Source organism: Rana temporaria, chromosome 3 (genome assembly GCF_905171775.1).
Source record: "Rana temporaria chromosome 3, aRanTem1.1, whole genome shotgun sequence".
NCBI classification, from domain to species: Eukaryota; Metazoa; Chordata; class Amphibia; order Anura; family Ranidae; genus Rana; species Rana temporaria.
This window is the reverse complement of record NC_053491.1, coordinates 360601243-360627008: the sequence shown is the minus strand read 5'-3', so window position 1 is coordinate 360627008 and position 25766 is coordinate 360601243. Positions and strand designations below refer to the sequence as shown.

General features: G+C 43.5%; 1 protein-coding gene and 2 long non-coding RNA genes across 14 annotated transcripts in view; 1 reads left to right on the top strand and 2 right to left on the bottom strand.

The window, feature by feature from the left end:
- The window catches only part of ERC1 (ELKS/RAB6-interacting/CAST family member 1), a 351485-nt gene extending 342036 nt beyond the window's left edge, over positions 1 to 9449 (bottom strand). For 9 of the 12 annotated variants that reach the window (XM_040345288.1, XM_040345294.1, XM_040345289.1 and 6 more), the window contains exon 1: positions 9339 to 9449. The gene's annotated coding sequence lies outside the window, so the exon portion shown is untranslated. The remainder of the gene's footprint in view (positions 1 to 9338) is intronic. The other 3 variants (XM_040345291.1, XM_040345295.1, XM_040345300.1) reach the window with 1 other exon arrangement.
- A 5817-nt stretch (positions 9450 to 15266) lies between these two features.
- On the bottom strand, positions 15267 to 16466 carry LOC120930874. Its single transcript, XR_005747764.1, has 4 exons — positions 16331 to 16466; positions 16118 to 16237; positions 15916 to 15993; positions 15267 to 15468 (listed from the first exon to the last, which is right to left on the bottom strand). It is a non-coding gene; the product is annotated as an uncharacterized LOC120930874 (long non-coding RNA).
- Positions 16467 to 18423: 1957 nt separating this feature from the next.
- LOC120930873 lies at positions 18424 to 19623 on the top strand. Its single transcript, XR_005747763.1, has 4 exons — positions 18424 to 18560; positions 18654 to 18773; positions 18898 to 18975; positions 19422 to 19623. It is a non-coding gene; the product is annotated as an uncharacterized LOC120930873 (long non-coding RNA).
- Positions 19624 to 25766: the final 6143 nt, after the last annotated feature.

Sequence of the window (25766 nt, the reverse complement as noted above, 5' to 3'; positions counted from 1 at the left end):
AAAAAAAGTTAAAAGACGTCTTCAAAAAATAAATAAATAAATAATTTTAAAAATGTTCGTTTCGATTCTCTAATCGTCAGTTGGGTCAAATTGACGTTCGGTTTCAACGACAGTGATGCGAAAGTTTAGAAATAATAGAAAACTTCTTGGTCAAAGGAATTTTCAGAGAGTGTATGTGGCTTTCCTTCAGAAATTACATTTATTTTAAAACTGTATGTTAAAAGCAAGTGAAAATTTCAAGATTTCAGGATGGGGTATCCGGTGTCTCCGTGCGCCCCCGCCGCGCGATCGCGTCGGGCCGCGCCGGGCGGTAATTGAGGCTGCGACTTTGCAGGCCTAAGCTTTCCCGGGCGCCAGGTCGTTAATTTTAGTCGCAATTGCGACTGAGCGCCCAAATTTTGTCAAGCCCTGCTGTACAGCGGTATCCTATACTGTTGTACTGAGCAGCAGGGCTCTCTTCCTCCTCCGTGCAGTCCCCAACTGTCTCCTGTACCATGCCATTGCCTGCAGTCTCTAACTGTCTCTTATACCATGCCTGCAGTCCCTAACCGTCTCCTGTACCATGCCTGCAGTCCCTAACTGTCTCCTGTACCATGCCTGCAGTCACTTTTGCCTGTTGCCTCCTCCTTCCCTCTACCAGCTGTCACCCCTGCCCCCATGTTTCCCAATAACCCTCCTATTCACATCCTCTTCCCCCCAGCGATTACAGCCTTTTCCATCCCAAATCTCCCACCCCACCCTCAACTACCGCAACCTCCCAAACCACACGTTTTCCTAGGCGATAGATATCTGTAATTGGTATCGGTACTCGCACTCGGTTTCAAAAAAGTGGCATCGGTGCATCCCTAGTTATGGGAATAGGATTTTTTTTTGGGGGGGGGGGGGGGGCGGGGGTTTAAACACTTAATAAAATTCTTGCAATTTTATACTATAATTTATGTCCTCCCAGTGCAGTGTTTTTCAACTCCAGTCCTCAAGGCACACCAACAGGTCATGTTTTCAGGATTTCCTTTAGATGAAACGGCTGTGGTGATTACTAAGGCAGTGAAACTGATCAAATCACCTGTGCAAAATAATAATCTCCATTGTGCCCCTTCCCTGAACATTTTACACCATATTCAACCAGTTTTGCCGATAACCCAGGTCCATGCACGCATGGATGTTTAGAGAAGCTTAGAGGCAGAATATATATATATATATATATATAAAAAAAGCCAGTGTGTCCAGGAGCAGCAGAGTTTTGGCAGAAAAAACAATATGGGGCAGATCCATGTACATCTGCGCCGGGCGAAGCGTATCCAAGATACACTACGCCGCCGTAACTTATTTATTTTATTTCGAATCCTCGTAAGTTACGGTGGCGTAGTGTAGTGTAAATTAATTGACGCCAAAGCGAGTTTACAATTGCTCATACCCTGTACACACGATTGGTTTGTCTGATGAAAACGGACCGATGGATTTTTTTCATCAGATATCCGATGAAGCTGACTTTCATCAGTCTTGCCTACACACCATCGGTTAAAAATCCGATCGTGTCCAACGCGGTGACGTAAAACACAACGACGTGCTGAGAAAAATTAAGTTCAAAGCTTCCGAGCATGCGTCGACTTGATTTTGAGCATGCGTGGATTTTTGACCGATGGATTTCCCCACAGACGATCGTTTTTTTCTATCGTTTTTTTAACCATAAGAAAAATTTAAAAACAGGTTCTATTTTTTTTCACCGATGGAGAAAAAAAAAAAAAAAAAAAAAAAACTATGGGGCCCACACACGATCGGTTCATCCGATAAAAAACGTCCATCGGTCCGTTTTCATCAGACGAACCGATGAATTGGTTCAAGAATGTTTTGAAGAACACAGAGTTTGAGGTGTTGACTTAAAGGGGTTTAAACTCCCGTGTTTTTTCACCTTAATGCATCCTATGCATTAAGGTGAAAAAACTTCTGGCAGTGACCGACCCCCCAGGCCCCCCGTTTTACTTACCTGAGCCCTGTATTTTCCTCGGCGGGGAGACGTGCTGTCCCTCTCTGCACAGGGCCCTGGCTCTTGATTGGATTGATTGATAGCAGCGTAGCCATTGGCTCCCGCTCCTGTCAATAAAATCCAATGACGTGGGCACCAGGACCGAGTCTGGCATTCGTCTCTATGGACGCCGAATGCTGGACTAAGGAGCGTGCCCGCAAGGTAACCCCCCGGGGGAAAGCGTCTCCTAGCAGGTTATCTGATGCAGGGAGGAGCCGCGAGATCCACCGGGGGACCCCAGAAGAGGACGATCGGGGGCCACTCTGTGCAAAACGAGCTGCACAGTGGTAGCAAGTATGACGTGTGTTATTTTAAAAAAAATTAAAAATGAAGGCTTACAATCACTTAAGCGTACAAATTTTCCAAATCTCAATCCATCAAGCATCTGTGGGATGTGCTGAAAAAAACAGACCAATCCATGGAGGTCCAAACCTACAGGACAGCTTGGTGCCAGATTTCATACATTTTCAAAATACCTTTAGATGTCTGGGGGGGTGTCTATGACGCATGGGTAAAGGCTGCTTTGGTGGCAAAAGGGGCACCAACTGAATATAAGGTGGGTCAGTATAATGTTATGGCTGATCTGTGTGTGTGTGTGTGTGTGTGTGTGTGTGTGTGTGTGTGTGTGTGTGTGTGTGTGTGTGTATATGTATATATATATAAAAAATTATACACATACATTACATTATTGATAACTGATCAATCATTCTAATTAATCACAATCAAGGATTGATGCTAACAGCCCCCCCCCCCCCCCCCCCCCCCCCCCAAATTCATAGTATGATTTATTTCTGAAATGCCAATATTAAAACCTCATGGTGACTACATACAATTACCTATATCAGGCTGGCAGTGCCCACTATGAATTACTCATAGCATTCTGGTAACATTCAACAGGAACCCACACAGAGCAAAGCTGTATGTGGGATGCAGCCCTCCCTTTAGAACTTCATCACAGCTTGGCAAGACAAAAGCTGGCCATAGAAAAGTCAGTTTTTTTTTATTTAACCAACGGGTTTAAAAGAAAATCTGACCCAACTCCCCCATTTACACATTCGAGGTGGATGGGGAATCCTTTCTACTGTGTCATTATATTATGACAGTGGGGAGGCTTCCCCGCCACTGGAATACACTGATCAGTGCCGCAGGCTATCGAGAGAAAATTTTCCAGGAGGATGGTTGTAGAGGATTCAACTGATAGATTAACTTCTGTACAACCACAGTGTCCATATAGGGTTTAAAATTTAGCTGATTCAGCAGGGAATTTCGATCCACCTATGGGCATCTTAAGAAATATTTGAGGAATAGAGTACTGTCTGGGATTAAAGAGAACAACTCATAACTGGACATTTGCAAAAATTACCCTGGCTTATGCCCCGTACACACCATCACTTTATGTGATGAAAAAAAACGACGTTTTTAAAAACGTCACTTTAATTGACCGTGTGTGGGGGAAAACGTTGTTTTATGTCTTGTAAAAAACGACCAAAAAAAATTGAAGCATGCTTCAATTTTATGTGTCGTTTTTCAAAACGTCGTTTTTTACTTCACAGAAATTGACCGTGTGTAGCAAAAAACGTTGTTTAAAAATACGTTTTTACACCCGCGCATGCCCAGAAGCTAGTTATGAAGCGAGCTTCAATGGAAAAACGTGGTGAACGTAACCTCGCTTTGCTAGAACATTGTGAGAAAAACGATGGTGTCTAGGCAACTTCGTCTTTGAAAATTTAAGTTTTAAACAGGTCATTTTTTACTTCACAGAAAATTTCGTTTTTTTTCATCACATAAAGTGATGGTGTGTATGCGGCATTACATTAGTATATTCGTAGATGATTATATATGAAAGATGTTGATTAATTACCTGACGCCTGTTAGTGTAAAAGGCAAAACAGGAGGATTGAAAAAGCAGGTGCACCATTCCGAATTAGAGGGGTTATACCTTCCTTGTAATGAGGATTCAGAAGGTATGTTGTTGGTGATTGTGAATCAGTTTATTAAAGGGAAACAAGCCAATGTGTTTAGAAAATCTACTGTATGTCCACTTCATCAGGGCTACAATAGACATCATCTGCGTTGAATCCAGGGGATGTAGACAGGGCCAGATTCCAGACAAGGCCACCGTGGCCAGGCCTCGGGGCGGCAGTGGGTGCAGGGGGCGGCGCCGCGGCAACAGGGGGCAGGGATGGACTGGCCATTGAGACTATCGGGAGTTTTCCGGTGGGCCGATGGGCTCAGTGGGCCAGTTAGAGTGGCCGCCTAATCTGCATCGGAGGTCCGCGGCAATCTACCCGTCAATCGTCGACAGCTGGTGCCTGACGGGTAGATCAAGATTTAGCCAGCATGCAGAGTAGTGCAGGAAGCGTGTGTAATAAGTTCTCTCTCATGTCACTCTGCTCCCCGGCGGCCCCTCCTCTCTTCTCGTCCATCCCCATTTACTTGTGACATCATCCGGGATGAACGAGAAGAGAGGAGAGGCCGCCGGGGAGCAGAGTGACACGAGAGAGAACTTATTACACACACTTCCTGCGCTACTCTGCATGCTGGCTGGTAAACGATGTGCCATGTGCCCTGATGTGCCAATGTGGTGTGCCCTGATGTGCTGTGATGGGCTCTGTACCCTTATGTGCTGTGACAAAAAGGGAGAAAGAAAGGCGCACCAGCCTCGTGTACTACCGTTTGGCAAATTTATTGGAATAATAAAATAATGAAAACTACTCACAAACAGGGAATGATAAAAGGCTTGTCAAACGATAATTGTAGTTAAAATACCCCTCAAACCACACTCCAGACTGTAGGGGGGGGGGGTGGCGAGGTGCGTTGCTGCTGGCTGACGCGTTTCGAGGTGACAGAGACCTCTTCCTCAGAGCCCAGCCCTTATGTGCTGTGCCCTGATGTGCTGAGCTTTGCACCATGCCCTTATGTGCACTGTACCCTGATGTGTTGTGCCCTGGGCCGGTCTGGATGGGGTGTGTGTGTGCATGTGTGTGTGTGTGTGTGTGTGTGTGTGTGTGTGTGTGTGTGTGTGTGTGTGTGTGTGTGTGTGTAGGGGGGGGGGGGGGGGGAGTAAATCCGTGCCTGGATGTAGAGTCTCAAAAAAAAAGGCCCAATGCATTTCTAGAATTTGCATCCTCTTTTATGGCTACACCAGACTTGGTGCAGATCCTCAAAACGTACTGGCTTGTATTCCTGTATGACCATACTTCCGTTGTGGGACATAGGCGCAGTGGGCTATTGCCTGCTATCAGTAGACATGGCAGAGCCGCGCCAGAGTCTGGATGGATCCCGACAATATTGTTGGGATCCACCTACATGCCTTATCGGCAGCTGGCTCAAGCTCCCCAGGCTGGGGCACTGGAGGGCAGAGTGGAGGCCGGTAAATGACAATAATTGCCCTCCACACTCAGCAGACAGAAAAAACTGAGAGATTAGCAGTCATGTGATCGGTCAGTTCTCAGTGTTAGAGCCGACATGGGACAACTTCAGTATCAATCACACGGATGCTGCTGCATTGGGGTCAGTATGCATGTTACTTTTTTTTCCAAATCCAACACTTCCCTGTTAGAAATTATTTTACTATTAGTAACATTATAACCCCCCCCCCCCCCCCCATTCCAGCTGAAAAGAAACATACTGACAAAGTAAATGAAGCTCATTATATACATGTATCTTTCATATGGAAGCCTGCATGATATATTATCTTTAAACTTAATTTTCAGATCCTCACATAAGCCCAATCGTGACTGGTTTTCTGTAGATGGAAAAATCCAAGTGGAGTCAGACATATCAGAACACAGCAGCCCCAAGTATACTTCATATCAGAGCCTGACAGTGCCCAGAATAACCCATTGAGCAGTCTAACTATGCCCAAAATAAACTATATCAAGATGCTGGAAAAGCCCAGTAGAGCTTGTATCCCTTCCGGGCAGGGCCATTCACAATGCATGTGAAGGTTCAGAGCAGGGCCCAATGTATTTCTGATCAACACCAAGCAAGACCAAAATTAACCCGGCCTGGCATTGCCCGTTATAACTATTGGCATTAGGTGACATAAGGTGACATAAGGTGACAAAGCACAGCTATGACAGAACTTAGGGTGAAATCTGTTGCATATATGACTGGCAGAAAGTGCCCTGTATAGTGTATGTACATTTTATATATAATGCCTTGCAAAAGTATTCACCCCCCTTGGCTTTTTACCTATTTTGTTACATTACGGCCTTTGGTTCAATGTTTTTTTTTATCTGAATTATATGTGATGGATCAGAACACAATAGTCTAAGTTGGTGAAGTAAAATTAGAAAAATATATACATAAAACTATTTTTCAGAAATAAAAATCTGATCATTGGCATGTGCGTATGTATTCACCCCCTTTGTTATGAAGCCCATAAAAAGCTCTGGTGCAACCAATTACCTTCAGAAGTCACATAATTAGTGAAATGATGTCCACATGTGTGCAATCTAAGTGTCACATGATCTGTCATTACATATACATGCCTTTTTGAAAGGCCCCAGAGGCAGCAACACCTAAGCAAGAGGCACCGCTAACCAAACACTGCCATGAAGACCAAGGAACTCTCCAAACAAGTAAGGGACAAAGTTGTTGAGAAGTACAAGTCAGGGTTAGGTTATAAAAAAATATCCAAATCTTTGATTATCCCTAGAAGCACCATCGAATCTATCATAACCAAATGGAAAGAGCATGGCACAACAGCAAACCTGCCAGGAGACGGCCGCACACCAAAACTCACGGACCGGGTAAGAAGGGCATTATTCAGAGAGGCAGCACAGAGACCTAAGGTAACCCTGGAGGAGCTGCAGAGTTCCACAGCAGAGACTGGAGTATCTGTACATAGGACGACAATAAGCCGTACGCACCATAGAGCTGGGCTTTATGGCAGAGTGGCCAGAAGAAAGACATTACTTTCAGCAAAACACAAAATGGCATATTTTGAGTTTGTGAAAAGCCACGTGGGAGACTCCCAAAATGTATGGAGGAAGGTGCTCTGGTCTGATGAGACTAAAATTTTCTGCTGGCCATCAAAAGAAAACGCTATGTCTGGCGCAAACCCAACACAACACATCACCCAAAGAACACCATCCCCACAGTGAAACATGGTGGTGGCAGCATCATGCTGTGGGGATGTTTTTCAGCAGCCGGGACTGAGAAACTTGTCAGAGTTGAGGGAAAGATGGATGGTGCTAAATACAGGGATATTCTTGAGCAAAACCTTTTGAGGCTAGGACGGGGATTCACCTTCCAGCAGGACAATGACCCCAAACACACTGCTAAAGCAACACTTGAGTGGTTTAAGGGGAAACATGCAAATGTGTTGGAATGGCCTAGTCAAAGCCCAGACCTCAATCCAAAAGAAAATCAGTGGTCAGACTTAAAGATTTTTATTCACAAGCGCAAACCATCCAACTTGAAGGAGCTGTAGCAGTTTTGCAGGAGGAATGGGAAAAAATCTCAGTGGTAAGATGTGGAAAGCTTATAGAGACTTATCCAAAGCGACTTGGAGCTGTGATAGCCGCAAAAGGTGGCTCTATAAAGTATTGACTTTAGGGGGGTAAATAGTTATGCACATGTTTCTGTTATGTTGTCCTATTTGTTGTTTGCTTCACAATAAAAAAAAAAAATCTTTAAAGTTGTGGGCATGTTCTGTAAATTAAATGATGCAAATCCTCAAACAACCCATTTTAATTCCAGGTTGTGAGGCAACAAAACACGAAAAATGCCAAGGGGGTGAATACTTCGGCAAGGCACTGTGTGTGTGTATATAACCACAAGCTGACAGTGCCCTGCATAAAGACTGGCACTGCCATGCACAACATATATGACCAGCCGGCTGAGACCATACTGTAAATATGACAGGCTGGCAGTGCCTAGTATAGGGTGATAATATATAGCTGCCAATGTCCCATAGAGTATATCGTCAAAGGCCGACAGTGCCCTGTATAGTATATATGACAGACTGGCAGTGCCCAGTAATTTTTACATTGCAAGTTGTCATTGCCCAGCATAGTATATATCACAGGCTGGCACTGCGGCATATAGTGTGTTCATATATATATATATATATATATATATATATATAATATATATATATATATATATATATAATGTGTGTGTATATATATATATCACAGGCTGGCAGTGCCCAGTATTGTATACATGGCATAGTCTGGCAGTACCCTGTAAAATAATATTTGGCATGCTAGCAATACCTGTATTGTAAATAAGACAGGCTAGCTGTGCCCAGTATAATTTATATGACAGTCTGGAATTGCCCAGTATATTATGTAAAAAAGGCTTGGATTGCCACATAGAGTACATATGAAAGGCTGGCAGTGCCCAGTATATTATAAAGGAAAGGCTGGTAATACCACATATAGTATAAAGGATAGGCTGGACATGCCAGTAATTTTTATATTGCAGGATGGCATTGCCCAGTATTGTATATGACATGATAGTATCGCACCATATAAGTATATAACAGGCTGGCAGTGCCCAGTATAGTACATATGCCATAGGCTGGCAGTGTCTTGTATCGTCTATACGACAGACTGTCAGTATATTCTCTCTATAGTATAATATATGTATGGCTGGCAGTACCTAGAACAGTGTGTGTATGTATTCTAGACTGCCAGTGGCCAATGTAGAATACATATGACAGACTGGCAGTGCCCATGTATACTTATGAACAGGCTGCCAATGCCCAGTATAACATATCTGAAAGGCTGTCAATGCCCAGTATAGTATATATGAAAGGTTGGCAGTACCCAGTATAGTATATGTGACAGGTTGGTAGTGACCAGTATAGTATATATGGAATATTGGCAGTGACCAGTATAGTATATCTGACAGGTTGGCAGTGCCCAATATAGTATATATGAAAGGTTGGCAATGCCTAGTATAGTATATCTGACAGGCTAGCAGTGCCCAGTATAGTATATATAAAAGGCTGGCAATGCCCAGTATAGTATATCTAACAGGTTGGCAGTGCCCACTTAAGTATATATGAAAGGCTGGCAGTGCCCAGTATAGTATATGTGACAGGTTGGCAGTGCCCAGTATAGAATATATGAAAGGCTGGCAATGCACAGTATAGTATATATGACAGGCTGGCAGTGGTCGGTATAGTACTGATGTCATAGGCTGGCAGTGCCCGGTACTGTGCCCCGCTATCAGTAGAATGCCCCCCTCCCCCAAGGCGCTGTACTGTGATCAGGCTGGGTATCTGCTCATGTGATGGGTTACATCATTTGATCACCTCCGGCTCCCCCATCACCGTGCACCCCATCCCCAGCCTCACCTGCTCCGCTGTCCCTGCTCCCCTCACTCCGGTCCAGGGCGGAGAGCGGATCGGGCTGTGACGTGCGCTTTCCCCAGCCGAGCAGAATGTCCCAGCTGGGACACCGTACACCCTTCTCTCCACCCCGTCCACTACTAGCCTCCGCCCATCCGGCTCCACCCCGCCCACCCGCTCCGTGACTGGCATCGCAACGCTAGCGAATCAGCGTTACGTCATCCTTCTGGGCGGAGAGAAACCGACAGGCTGTGCGCCTCTTCCGGCTCGTCCCGCCGTCGGCCGCCATGTTGAGAAGGTCAAGAAAACTACAAAAGGATGTCAGTGTGTCCTCTGGCCAGCCTGCTGCTGCTGAGCGTGCAGAATAAGAAGGAGATGTCCTAATGTCTGTCCCTGATGTGTATAACGTTCCCTGCAATGGGAAATAAAATGGTTTTATAATACACGGGTATAATCATAAAGAGGACCTGTCATTGATGAGAGCCGCCATTGTGAAGGCTAAAAGACATAATGGACTTTATATCTTGGATGTTGGTGATTTGTAATAAATTGCAGTGGCACATTATGTTGGCTCAAACCACGAAAAAGGGATGTGGGGGGAATCGGGACTGGAACCCCTGGTTGTAAGAAGGATGACCAAATCACTGTCATTGATAAGATTCAGTTTAAAGAGACCCTGTTATAAAATTTAAAAATTGCTTGTAAAACAACAAAAAAAAATTTAAATTATTACAGCATTTTTTTATCTCCATATTTTATTGTTATTATTATTTATTTACTTGCAATGTACCTCTGAATTTGTTAGAAACTTTGACTGTTCCAGGAGAGAGACAGCCCCTTCCCTCTTTGCATATGTTCATGTCTTATAGTAACATGTCTGTGCTGGCCCAGCTCCTCCACTCCTCCCCTCATCTCCCTACATAACCTTTATGTATGGAATGAAGGGGAATTCTATTGAGAGTGTCACTTGAGTGACAGTTCTGAGTTTGCTGTCCATCTAACATGGTGTGTGGGGGTTAACACTAGGGGGCGGGGAAGGGGTTAAGTATGTCCCTTGTGTGTTCTTACTGTGGGGGGGGTGGCCTCACTAGGGGAAACACTGATCCTCTGTTCATACATTGTATGAACAGAAGATCAGCGTTTCCCCCGCTGACAGGACCGGGAGCTGTGTGTTTACACACACAGCTCCCGGTCCCCGCTCTGTACCGAGCGATCGCGTGTGCCCGGCGGCGATCGCGCCCGCCGGGCACACGCACAGGAGTCAGGAGTGAGCGGGGGGCGCGCGCCCCTAGAGGCGGCTGAGAGAGAGGACGTTATACTACGTGCTCTCGCCGAGCCGACCTGCGGTGCGTGGTCGGCTAGTGGTTAAGGGGGTTGTAAAGCCTTGTGTTTTTTCACCTTAATGCATCTTATGCATTAAGGTGAAAAAACACCTTGCACTGTCCACTTATATAAAAAACTAGCTGAATACCCTGCGTTGCCCGGTCTTCCTATCTTAACCTTATGGGGAGGAAAATCATAGTAATATAAATATACCCATCTTTTATATAAGGGTGTAGGTAAGGGTTAATTTAACTGTCATATATTTTTATTTGGCATATAAGTAATATGTGTACCAGGTATTATTGAAATATCTCCAGGCGTACAGAAGTTATGTGGGAACATACATTTCCCATTGATTTGCATGGGACTTTAAACAAAAACCCTGACCCTCACAAATGGGGGTAGTTAAGGGATAAATTAACTATCCTATAGTTTAAGTGGACATATAAGTAACATGTGACCAAGTGTTATCGAAATATGTACAGCCGTTTGGAAGTTATGAAGTAACATGTATTTCCCATAGAGTTGAATGGGACTTTAAAGAAAAACCCTGACCATAGCAAATGGGGGTGGGTAAGGGTTAAACCACCTATCCTATGTTTGTTGCTGACATATAAGTAACATGTGTGCCAAGTTTCATGTTAATATCTTTAGCCGTTTGGACGTGATGCTGGAACATACATACACACACACACACACGTTGAGTTTTATATATATAGATGAATTGCGCTCCCACCTAAAAAATGCAAAATTATCATATGAACTCAAGTGACCTACAGCAATAGGGTTCATACAAAAAACAATAACGTGTAAGTTCATAAATAAACACTAGAGCAGTGGTTCGTAACCTTGTTGGAGGTTGTGAACCCCACCAGTTTCATATGCGCATTCACCGAACCCTTCTTAATTGGAAAAATTAAATATGATTTTTCGTGTGATGGGCACAGTGGCTGCGTTTGGGCACAGTGGCTGCGTTTGATGGGCACAGTGGCTGCGTGTGATGGGCACAGTGGCTGCGTGTGATGGGCACAGTGGCTGCAATTGATGGCATAGTGAGGCTGCAATTTATATATATATATATATATATATATTTTTTTTTGCTAGTCAGAGAAGGCTCATTTAAAATAACACAAAAACGGATCCTGTAGACCCAGGGGCGTACCGCCCCATTTCCTTACTGCAAAGTGACATTAACCACTTGCTTACTGGGCACATATACCCCCCTCCTGCCCAGGTGAAATTTCAGCTTTCGACACTGCATCGCTTTAACTAACAATTGCGCGGTCGTGCGACGTGGCTCCCAAACAAAATTGACGTCCTTTTTTCCCCACAAGTAGAGCTTTCTTTTGGTGGTATTTGATCGCCTGTGCGGTTTTTATTTTTTGCGCTATAAACAAAAAAGTGAGACAATTTTGAAAAAAATACAATATTTTTTACTTCTTGCTATAATAAATATCCCAATTTAAAAAAAAAATAAAATTTTTTCTCAGTTTAGGCCGATACGTATTCTTCTACATATTTTTGTAAAAAAAAAAAAAAAATCGCAATAAGCGACTGGTTTGCGCAAAAGTTATAGCGCTTACAAAATAGGGGACAGAATTATTTTTTTTTAATTATTTTTTTTTACTAGAAATGGTGGCGATCTGCGATTTTTAATGGGACTGCGACGTTATGGCGGACACATCGGACACATTTTTGGCGCCATTCACATTTATACTGCGATCAGTGCTATAAATATGCACTAATTACAGTATAAATGTGACTGGCATTGAAGGGGTTAACACTAGGGGGTGAGGAAGGGGTTAAATGTATCCCTGCTTAGTGTTCTAACTGTAGGTGGGGGGGGGTGACCGATCTGTGTCTCTATGTACAAGAGACACAGATCCGTCTCCTCTCCAGAGACAGCACCGCTTTCTATGTGTAAAACGGCAATGAGAGATGATCTCATATGTTTACATATGAGATCCTCTCTCATTGGCCGCACAGATCGCCTCGCGAACGGCCACTCTGATTGGCCGTTCGCGGCGATCTGTAATTGGCTGTGTCCGAGGGACACAACCAACACAGATTTTCCCCGCAGCGCGCTCTGGAGCGCGCGCGGGGACCGCCCCAAGGGGCGGACGTCAATTGACGGCAGTTTGGAGATTGGGATCCGCACTGTAGCCGTCAATTGACGGCAGGCGGATCCCAAGTGGTTAAGATACTGGCTAAGGTGCTGGCCATGCGGCTGAATGGGGTGATAACTTCAATTGTGCATGGAGACCAGGCTGGTTTCATGCCCAATAAATCCACGGCGGTTAATCTTAGGAGGCTGTTCCTTAATATGCAGGCACGGGCGGACAATATGGGCAGTAGGGCGCTACTGTCCTTAGACGCCACAAAGATGTTTGATAGTATAGATTGGAACTATCTTTGGACAGTGCTACAGAAATTTGGGTTTGGCCCTGTTTACATTTCCTGGGTGCGTTTGCTATACTGCCAGCCACAGGCGGCAATAAGGACATTTGGCTCCTTGTCAGGGAGTTTTGCACTGAGGAGGGGTACTCGGCAGGGATGCCCCCTGTCCCCTCTCCTCTTTGCTTTGGCTATCGAACCGCTGGCCATTAGTATCAGAGCCAACCCTCGCATCACCGGTTTCTGCTATGGAGATGAGCAGGAAAAGGTGATGTTATACGCGGACGATACCCTCCTTTTGTTGGGGGATACGGACGCCTCCCTTAGAGAGGCTATGGTAGCGATCACAGAGTTTGGCCGATTTTCTGGTTTACTTATTAACTGGTCAAAGTCGGCCTTGCTTTTGCTGGACGGTGATGACACGCAGGTAATTAATCCCTTGTGCCCTATTCCCATTACTTCCTCCTGTAAGTACCTAGGGGTACAGATCACGGCTAAACCACGGGACTTCATTCATCTCAATATATCTCCCTTGTTACTACGGTTTAGGGACAAAATTAAAACTTGGAAGGCCCTGCTGCTATCGGTTGCAGGCCGGGTGAATTTAATCAAGATGATAATTATGCCACAGTTGTTGTACTTCCTCCATAACACCCCCATGGTCATCCCCTTGAAAGTTTTCCACACGGTAAATAGTATCTTTCGCAGCCTCATCTGGAAAGACGGGGCTCCTAGGATCAAATTAAAGCACTTACAGAGACCTAAGGATAGCGGGGGATTGGCATTGCCAAACCCCTGGCTATACTATTTGGCGGCCCAGATGCAGCAGCTGGTCGGTATGTTTCGGCCGGCGGTGCGATCCTCTGCTCAGAAACTCCTGGAGCACACAGTGGGCGGAAGTCCGATCCCTGAGGCGCTGGAAGCACAGGCCTTTGCTAAACCACATAAGAAATACCCCACTTTTAGTCTAACCCAGAAGGTATGGAACAAGGTCAAATATGTTCAGAATGCGGAAGGTTACACGAAATACAGTCCAATATGGCAAAATGACACCTAGACTGAACTGGCCAAGTTGCAATCGGGGACCAGATGGAAACAATATGGGGTTACACACCTCACACACATATTCCGTAATGGAGTGCTACGTCCGTTCCCTGCGCTGCGAGAGGAGTTTAGCTTGCCGCAGTCAATGTACTTCTCCTATCTACAGTTGAGACATGCAGTGGTGGCGCAGGGTCGCTCTTCTGAGTGGTGCCTGTCGCCTACTCCTGCTTTTGATCTTTTGGGGGATGCTGAGACGTCGAAAGGCTTTATCTCCCAGTGCTATGCCATTCTGTTGCAATATGTGTTGAAGCAGCATCCCCTGAGGATAAGAGAGAGGTGGGAAGTGGATGCGGAGGAGTTGGATGGTCAACAGTGGGAGGAAATTTTTCAGGCGGTGGGCAGGTGCTCCTTGAATGTATCACAAAGGCTCACCCAGTTGTATATCCTGTTGCGTACCTATTACACCCCACACAGACTTAGTAAGATGAATCCGCAACTTGACCCTACCTGTACACGTTGTAAGAGAGACCATGGAGATTTGATTCATATGCTATGGAGATGTCCCAAACTCCACACTTATTGGGCAGCATTTGGCGTGACTCTTCCACAGGACCCGAGGGCATGTCTCTTGGGGGCTCTGGAGGAGTACGAATGGGAAGAGGCGGACAGGGAAGCGATTCACAGGGTGTTGTTCCAGGCGAGGAAACTCATCATGGTTCATTGGAGAGCTGATGCCCCCCGACCCATGCTGAGTGGATTGCCAATATTGGGACAACGATGAGGATGGAGAAACTGGTATATCAACACAGGGGTAATGCCCACAAGTTTGAGAAGTTATGGGCAAAGTGGCTGGATGTACCGGGCCTAGCCTAGCCCCGGTGGACTTGGTGATGGATAGTAAAGAAGAAACAATATCAAGCAAGTGGACATTGATGGTCAGACTTTAAGGCCAAGGAAGTATAGTTTTGTAAAAATATATAATTTAATAGCGTATAAATAAATTGAACAGGATATACATAAAATAAATAAGTTCAAGAAAAATTATCACAAATTCATCAACAGTAAATGACCACTGTACATTCCTCCGAAGTCGCCAACGCACGTTTCGCCGTGGGGCTTCTTCAGGGCGAAGATGAGGAATATATAGTTAGCAGAGAGATAGAAACTTATCTGCAATGATACAGTGTGGCATATTAGTCAAACAAAAATATTAATCAAAATATAGAATTAAAATAAAATGCAATGCATAAAAGTGTCATAGTGTGTATTTACATGGCTGGTGGTCCCTCGATGGGTGCGTCCACGGGGCATATAAGATGGAAATATACCAAGTCGGAAGGTAAGCTTTAGGCACAAGTTTCCATATATCGAAAATCTGGTTGACAGAAATATATGTATATATATGGCAGTATTTCAATACATGAATTCTTATTATAGCTGCTGTCAACGCGCAGACACATACCATATAGAAAATAATAATAACGATGGAGTAAATGATAATAAAAATTAGGATAAGACAGAGAAAACACTAGGAACCTACATATGTGTATATGCATGCACAAGCCTAAATGCACATACATGCACGCACACACGTGAGAGAAAAAGAGAGAGAGGGGGGGAAAAGGAAAAAGAAAAAAAAAAGAAAAAAGAAAAAAGAGAAAAAGGAAAAGAAAAAATGAAAAAAATAATGAAGAAAATGTGTTGAGTAATAAGTAAAAAGGGGGAAAGAGAATCATGTGAACAAATGCATTGGATATAATTGCTACATAGTTCCTGCGGTGTTAATAAAAAAACAAAAAGACCAAACGGCCACCATAATCACCTTAGGTGAGTCGAAAGAGTCAAGACTGCAAGTCCAAAAGGTGGAAGATATGTACCACAGGAAGAGTTAATACTCGGACTGTAATAGTAAAAAAATAATAAATAAAAAGTATATATATATATAACAAAAGGAGCTATTAAACAGCCTTTAAGGACTAGCATTTATGATGGAAATAAGGAGTTAATCAAAAACTCCAGGTTACCTATTTTTATGAAGTCCTGAGCACACTGGGACAACAGATGGCAGTATAACAGCAATGTGGAGGGGCTTACATAGAGAAACCCTTTCTGTAGCAGCCTTTGTATGGGGCTTTTGTACAGGCCTGTTGAGATGAAACAATGTGTCCATTCAAAAGGTCATTCTTAAGTGTGGTAAAAATAAAGGGAACAAGTTTGGAGCAGAAGAAGTGACTTACCCTATAACTGATTGCAGCAGCAATGCGTCTGTGTCCCAGGGTGTACACACGGTGACACAGCGCCATTGCATGAGCATCAGGTTTATATAGGCTGTGGGATCACATGGACGTATAACGTGATGACGTCATAGATGCGCGCCGTTTCGATAGTGCGGCGCATAAATAGAGATCCCACTGAGGCGGACTAATGTGGTATATCGCCCAAAACGGCCCACAAAGTTCAGGGCACAAAGCAAAAATTCCCCATGCCCAAACAGAAAACGCACAAGAATAGCCATCACGGCACAAACACCCAATGAATATTAGGCACACAATGATGAATTGGGATTTTTAGCATGGCTTAGCTGTGATGATTAATATTGATGCTGGGGCTGCCATCTAGCGGTTATAAAGGGGAATTCATCCCCAGTAGTAAACTGGAAGAAAAAGGCCCCGTTAATGATCCATTGGGTATAATATATAATAGTGTGTTTAGTGTCACTAGTGTGAGTGAAGAGACGGTGCACATGATATTTAAGATAAAAAGAGGAAACAAAAAGGGAGGGAAAAGAAAGGGGAAAGAAAAATGGAAACTGTATCTGCACATAGAAAGCAGCACATGTCAATTATTAAAAAAATATTGACCAATACCGCTGTCAACCGGATATCAAAATATCAAATAAGAGAGCCTGCGGGTTTGATAGTTATGTTATGGGGGGAACATTAGTTGACGTAAATTAACCCTCATAGACCGACAATACTGATCATACATGTACCCGGTGCATCCACAGAGGGGCGTCTGAGCAAGAAACACACATTCCATCAGTTCAGTTTGCCGTGTTGGACCATATTACAGAGGACCCTAGAGGTGGTAATCATGATCAGAAAGTGCTACAGCGTGAGACTCAATGGATCTATCGCCTTAAGGCGAATTTTTGGCCAGGATTGAACGACTCATTGAGTTTCAAACCGTTCTTGAATATTTGAATTCCTTGACCATGTCTCCGCCTCTCTCTTTTTTTCATGAGGAATAAAATATCTGTGATCGAAATAGAATAGGTGCTCTTAGACATATAGGTTTATATCACTTATACTAATCATCATCATTTTACCTTTAATATATCCCCATGATAGGATAGGATTGCTACAGGCTGTCGGCCAACTCGTTCATCAATGCTGACTTTAATAGTGATTCGAGGGTATTTATGGGTTAGCAAATTGCTTTTTTTGCTATTGCTACAACTATTACAATGGTTTTTTCTTTTCTTTTTTACATTCGCTATTGTTAACCCTATACATCTGAAGACATGTTAATGTTAATATTGATACATTGGGATGGAATCTCCATACCCACACAGGAAGTACTCTGTAACTACTTATTTGTAGATATTTACCTCTGTATATTTATTATGTATATATATTTTTTCTATCCTATGTAATGAAAGTGTATCTTTGTGTGTGTTTCTTGCTCAGACGCCCCTCTGTGGATGCACCGGGTACATGTATGATCAGTATTGTCGGTCTATGAGGGTTAATTTACGTCAACTAATGTTCCCCCCATAACATAACTATCAAACCCGCAGGCTCTCTTATTTGATATTTTGATATCCGGTTGACAGCGGTATTGGTCAATATTTTTTTAATAATTGACATGTGCTGCTTTCTATGTGCAGATACAGTTTCCATTTTTCTTTCCCCTTTCTTTTCCCTCCCTTTTTGTTTCCTCTTTTTATCTTAAATATCATGTGCACCGTCTCTTCACTCACACTAGTGACACTAAACACACTATTATATATTATACCCAATGGATCATTAACGGGGCCTTTTTCTTCCAGTTTACTACTGGGGATGAATTCCCCTTTATAACCGCTAGATGGCAGCCCCAGCATCAATATTAATCATCACAGCTAAGCCATGCTAAAAATCCCAATTCATCATTGTGTGCCTAATATTCATTGGGTGTTTGTGCCGTGATGGCTATTCTTGTGCGTTTTCTGTTTGGGCATGGGGAATTTTTGCTTTGTGCCCTGAACTTTGTGGGCCGTTTTGGGCGATATACCACATTAGTCCGCCTCAGTGGGATCTCTATTTATGCGCCGCACTATCGAAACGGCGCGCATCTATGACGTCATCACGTTATACGTCCATGTGATCCCACAGCCTATATAAACCTGATGCTCATGCAATGGCGCTGTGTCACCGTGTGTACACCCTGGGACACAGACGCATTGCTGCTGCAATCAGTTATAGGGTAAGTCACTTCTTCTGCTCCAAACTTGTTCCCTTTATTTTTACCACACTTAAGAATGACCTTTTGAATGGACACATTGTTTCATCTCAACAGGCCTGTACAAAAGCCCCATACAAAGGCTGCTACAGAAAGGGTTTCTCTATGTAAGCCCCTCCACATTGCTGTTATACTGCCATCTGTTGTCCCAGTGTGCTCAGGACTTCATAAAAATAGGTAACCTGGAGTTTTTGATTAACTCCTTATTTCCATCATAAATGCTAGTCCTTAAAGGCTGTTTAATAGCTCCTTTTGTTATATATATATATACTTTTTATTTATTATTTTTTTACTATTACAGTCCGAGTATTAACTCTTCCTGTGGTACATATCTTCCACCTTTTGGACTTGCAGTCTTGACTCTTTCGACTCACCTAAGGTGATTATGGTGGCCGTTTGGTCTTTTTGTTTTTTTATTAACACCGCAGGAACTATGTAGCAATTATATCCAATGCATTTGTTCACATGATTCTCTTTCCCCCTTTTTACTTATTACTCAACACATTTTCTTCATTATTTTTTTCATTTTTTCTTTTCCTTTTTCTCTTTTTTCTTTTTTCTTTTTTTTTCTTTTTCCTTTTCCCCCCCTCTCTCTCTTTTTCTCTCACGTGTGTGCGTGCATGTATGTGCATTTAGGCTTGTGCATGCATATACACATATGTAGGTTCCTAGTGTTTTCTCTGTCTTATCCTCATTTTTATTATCATTTACTCCATCGTTATTATTATTTTCTATATGGTATGTGTCTGCGCGTTGACAGCAGCTATAATAAGAATTCATGTATTGAAATACTGCCATATATATACATATATTTCTGTCAACCAGATTTTCGATATATGGAAACTTGTGCCTAAAGCTTACCTTCCGACTTGGTATATTTCCATCTTATATGCCCCGTGGACGCACCCATCGAGGGACCACCAGCCATGTAAATACACACTATGACACTTTTATGCATTGCATTTTATTTTAATTCTATATTTTGATTAATATTTTTGTTTGACTAATATGCCACACTGTATCATTGCAGATAAGTTTCTATCTCTCTGCTAACTATATATTCCTCATCTTCGCCCTGAAGAAGCCCCACGGCGAAACGTGCGTTGGCGACTTCGGAGGAATGTACAGTGGTCATTTACTGTTGATGAATTTGTGATAATTTTTCTTGAACTTATTTATTTTATGTATATCCTGTTCAATTTATTTATACGCTATTAAATTATATATTTTTACAAAACTATACTTCCTTGGCCTTAAAGTCTGACCATCAATGTCCACTTGCTTGATATTGTTTCTTCTTTAATATTATTACAGATGTGGCCCATGTAAGTGCTATCCTTGTGTTTCCAACTTAATTTTCTCTTTTCTCTCCCTACGCCCTTTTCTCTCCTCCTCTCCCCTTCTTTTCTTCTTTCTTATTTCTCTTTTCTTCCCCCCCCTTTTTTTCTCTTCTCTCAACTTTTTCCCCAGGTTCTTTAACCAACCCCTCTCCTCCTTCAATCATTATTGGTGATGGATAGGTTGCTGGGTATTAATGTTGGGTGAGACATGGAATGGTAGTGGATGACACAAGAGTGCTGTCCGGAGTGATGGTGGGGGGGGGGGTTTACCTTCAGAATGGGGTTGCTATATCTGTACATGTTATTATGGCTTTGATCTTTATTTCTATTTTTGTTTATGTCCCCGATATGTCGAGGGGATTCTGTATGCCTTGTACCTCTGCAAACTAAATAAAACTTTTGTTGGATTTAAAAAAAAAATAACACAAAAACATTTTTTTTATCTACCATTTTATATTAATAAAGTGCTGGTCACCTCACCTCAGTCAGCCTCCTCCCCCCCCCCCCCAATCCAGCCATTTAATTATATGCTCTTAACAGGTTCTACTTACTTTTCAGTAGACTACTAAGTTCAGTAGTCTTTTTTAGCACACTGTCTGCTAGGTTCAAATTCCACTAGTCAGGCAGGCTCCTCGAGACTAGTCCTTGCCTCTCTAGCTTGTCACAGGCGCAGCGCTCTGAGTCCCCCCCCCCTTTCCGGCCGTGAGTGGAGTGACGTAACGCCGCTGGAAGGGACCAAGAGACTCCTTCATAGGGGGAGTAAACAGGCTGCAGCAGACAGGAAAGGGAGGCGGGAGGTGACGGTCTCCAATTGCAGGAGTGCACTCGGCACACAATTTGTACAGTGCCGCTGGCCGCGCTGGCGGCCATGGCAGAGCTTCACCTGCGGCTGCGCCCCCCCTCCTATACGAAATGGTATCGCCCAGGGCACCCGCCCGCCCCTGCCTTGTACCGGCGGCTCTGTGTGACCTCCGCCGAACCCCCGAGACTCACTCACCGAACCCCTGGGGTTGGATCGAACCCAGGTTAAGAACCACTGCACTAGAGGATTAACAATGAAGATTCATTCCAATAGATAAATATGAACAAACTCAAAAATGGCAAAGTCCATGTAAATTAAATGGGCTAAGGAAAACTTGACAGCAGGTGAATCTACTTTGGTGTTCTGTTTATCTAGTAAAAGAAAGGCATTCACCGCCGCTTACCAGATAGAAGATCATATAGCACTCATCAGAATACACTCCAGCCAGGCCAGCATAATCATCCGGGGATTCCTCCTCCAAGACACACCGTTCGCGTTGTGCTGAATTCCGTTCGGCTTACGCTGGATTCCTGCTGCGGTATACTCCTCACAGTTTCACTCGATCGGATCACCGATCACCAGTTCCGTGTAACACTCAGGCAGGATAAAAAGAAGAAAGCCTCATGGTGTAGTAGTGTAGTATGAAGGTTCAAGGGTGTTTATTTAAAACAAGCACTGCACTAAAAATACACCAGGAGAAATGCAGAGATAAAAAACACTGCCGCGGCTGACAGTCCGATCGGCTCGTGCGAGTACTGACTCCACCCGACGCGTTTCCCCGTAACAGGATTCTTCTGGGAAATGAGATCGTGTCAACACGTCACTTACCACGACATTTGAAGGCAAAAAAGGCGCGAAAAGCATCGTGAGACACCGGAAGCCACACAAAAGAGTCGGCCCACTGGTGACACACATGCTCTTCTGAGAAAGAGTGCAAAGGGGGCCATGGAAGCAGACAAAACGTCCGTATTCCATCACAGCTCCCACTAAAACTATTATGAAATACATATTAATAGAATAACATAATTAAATGACATAATACCTCAGAACCAAATCCATGTTAAAAAAAAAAAATGCATATAAAAAAGAGGGATTTTTAATCAATTCATTAATTAAAAATCAATTAAAAAAAATCAAACATGTTAATTGATAACAAAACTAAAAACAAAGTGTATTTTTCTCATGGAGCCTAGAGGAGAAAAATCTCCCCAAGACTCCCATATGGAAATTAATAGTATAAAAAGTTATCTGACCAATGCAAAAATATTTATAAATATATAAAAATATATATATATATAAGAAAAAGTCTACAAAAGCTACTAATTCTTCTCCTTGAGTATCTAAACACAAGAGGAGGAAGTTGCAAAATGTCAGAAAGTGGAAGATTCCACAGACAAGCGGGGGGACAGTTCCCAAGGGTGATTAATTATGCCAGTATAGAACTCAGCTATTATTAATATGACAATTAACGTCCCATTCCACATTGAGTCCCTGGGGGTTATAACACTGGAGGTCAAAAATCCACCTGGTCTCTTCAGATTATTCTCCCTCCAGAGTGGAACACATTTTTCTATAGCTATAACCTGGAGTAAAGATGTGTCTCGATGATGGAAATGGCGTGAAACACTATGCCCTATGAAGCCTCTCCTAATATTGGAGAGATGCTCCCCTATACGAACATTGAGGGCTCTAGTGGTACGTCCTACATATTGTAGCCCCCACGGGCATTTCAAAAGGTATATGACCCCTGCAGTACTGCAGGTAATAAACTCAGAAATCTGGAAGGTTTTGGAAGTAACATGAGATGTAAATGTCGAAGTTCTAGTGGTTTGTGATGTTTTGCATACAGCACACTTTTTGCAGGGAAAATACCCTTTTAAATTACCAAACATCGTGGGGCGTATTGGAGGGTCAATGGCACTAGGCGCCACAATATCTTTCAATGACCTATTGCTTCTAAAAATAATTTTGGGTTTATCAGGTAACATGGGTGCCAGGATTTTATCGCATTTAAGAACCTGCCAGTGTTTCCTAAAAATCCTATTTATCCACCAATACTGTGATGAAAAGGTTGCAAGAAAGGACCACTCATATTGGTTAGGGCCATTGGAAACATCCTTAACCCTAGGAACCAACAGATCCTGTCTATCTAATGCCGAAACAGTCCTTAGGTCTTCATCTAAAGTATTGGTATCATATCCCTTTTCAATAAAACGTTCTCTCAAAATTTTGGCCTGGCTCTGAAAGGCCTCCAGAAATGTGCAATTGCACTTCATGCGCCTAAAATGCCCCTTCGGGATGGCTTTCAGCCAATTTGGGTGATGGTTACTGCTTGAAGGAATATAGCCATTCCTGTCTGTGCTTTTAAAGTATGTTTTGGTGCACAGACGTCCATTCTCCTTAAAAATAACTAAGTCCAGAAAATTAATGGAAGTCCTACTGTGTTCATAAGTGAATCGAATTCCCCATAGGTTGTTATTGATAACACTCATGAACTGATGAAGGGACTCCTCATCCCGGCTCCACAAAAAAATAGCATCATCGATGTAACGTTTCCAAAGAAGGAGGCGTGGCTCCCTCATAGGAAATAATACATAATTCTCCCAAAGGGCCATAAACAGTCCCCCTAAACTGGGAGCATATTTAGCTCCCATAGCTACCCCAGTATTTTGTAAATAAAAATCTCCCCCATAGAAATAGTTATGTTCCATGGCAAAGGTGAGTAGTTTCATTACATACTCTAAAGTGACAAAAAAAAAAAGGCAAGGAGAGAGGCGCCTCTGGGTGTAGTGGCTTTAAGCAATTTAATAGTTAAAATCATACACATGTGGTTATTACACTCACATTTGAGCAGTATGGAGCAGGCATGTAATGGTTTCTTTAAATGGGGTGAGCTGTCATCCGAGGAGAGGAGTTCCTTTTCCAGTCAGGAGGAGCGCTGTGCGGGGAGGTCACTGCTTCATCAGAAGGAGGGCATCCATAGGGATGTAGAGGGTTCTCAACCCGAGGTCTGGAGCGCACGTGAAGGGCTGGCGAGGGCGGATGACGTCACTAGTATGCGACGCGTTTCAGAGTCTCAAAGCAGTTGATTGATTGACTGCTTACACTCCTTTCTCAAGCATAACAGAGGAGGGGGACGGGACTAGTATTTATTGGTGTGGAGGGGGCGGAGCAATGCGCGGAGGGGGCGGGACGGAACACGGCGTATAGTGTAGAGATTACTGGTGGGCGTGAACTCAGGAGTGTCAGTATGGAAAAGAGAAATGATGTGATGGACACGGTGATGGGCGCGTGGGACGGGGGCGGGCAAGAGGAGAGTGGCTGGAAGTTAAACGAACGGAGGAAGAGGGGGTGGGGCCGTGAGTGAGACTCGATGGGATGTGATGGGAGGTGTCAGGCGGGGACGGACAGGGACAAATATATGGGAATGGGCACTAATGAAAATATGTTAATGTCGCAAGAAGTGCGGCATACAAGTCAGGGGGATGAAGAAATGTGTATTGAATAAAAACAGAACAACATATGCTATTAAATATTTATATTAGTATAAATTAATACTAACTATAATTTAAGTTTAGTTTTATTAATTTATAGTTAGTATTAATTTATACTAATATAAATATTTAATAGCATATGTTGTTCTGTTTTTATTCAATACACATTTCTTCATCCCCCTGACTTGTATGCCGCACTTCTTGCGACATTAACATATTTTCATTAGTGCCCATTCCCATATATTTGTAACTCATATATCTACTACTGCTTTATGTATTATTGTATTATTATCACCCATTGCGTATACACTGCACTTCATCTTTATACCATCCTCTTACATGTCCCTGTCCGTCCCCGCCTGACACCTCCCATCACATCCCATCGAGTCTCACTCACGGCCCCACCCCCTCTTCCTCCGTTCGTTTAACTTCCAGCCACTCTCCTCTTGCCCGCCCCCGTCCCACACGTCCATCACCGTGTCCATCACATCATTTCTCTTTTCCATACTGACACTCCTGAGTTCACGCCCACCAGTAATCTCTACACTATACGCCGTGTTCCGTCCCGCCCCCTCCGCGCATTGCTCCGCCCCCTCCACACCAATAAATACTAGTCCCGTCCCCCTCCTCTGTTATGCTTGAGAAAGGAGTGTAAGCAGTCAATCAATCAACTGCTTTGAGACTCTGAAACGCGTCGCATACTAGTGACGTCATCCGCCCTCGCCAGCCCTTCACGTGCGCTCCAGACCTCGGGTTGAGAACCCTCTACATCCCTATGGATGCCCTCCTTCTGATGAAGCAGTGACCTCCCCGCACAGCGCTCCTCCTGACTGGAAAAGGAACTCCTCTCCTCGGATGACAGCTCACCCCATTTAAAGAAACCATTACATGCCTGCTCCATACTGCTCAAATGTGAGTGTAATAACCACATGTGTATGATTTTAACTATTAAATTGCTTAAAGCCACTACACCCAGAGGCGCCTCTCTCCTTGCCTTTTTTTCTAGAAACCGGAACATGGTCTCTGTTCCCCCCTGATGGCAGCCCTGGAAGTGTTTTACCCATTTTATCTCAAACACAGACTTTTGATCAGTTTATGCTAAACTGTCATCCCCTGACTTTTGCCCGCTCTTTTAAATATTTGATATTTATGCTGTATCTGACACTAGAAGTTTTTGTGTAATTATGCGCATTATTTACTTGTCTCTCTACTCTAAAGTGACTCCTGCTTTAGGAAAAATTTGGCGGCATGGGACCCTAACTCATGTGGTATGATGGTGTAAAGCGATGCAACATCGGCTGTCACCAAAAGAGTATCATCTTCCACCTCCCATTGGGAGACCTCATTAATAATTTGCATAGAATCTCCCAAGAAAGCAGGCATTTTCTTCGCCAATGGCTGCAAAAACTGATCAACAAACTTCCCAATTCTTGAAGTTAGGGAATCAATGCCGCTAACTATTGGATGGTCAGGGGGAAATTCCAAATTCATATGAACCTTAGGTAAATAGTATATAATAGGTAACCGAGGGGGA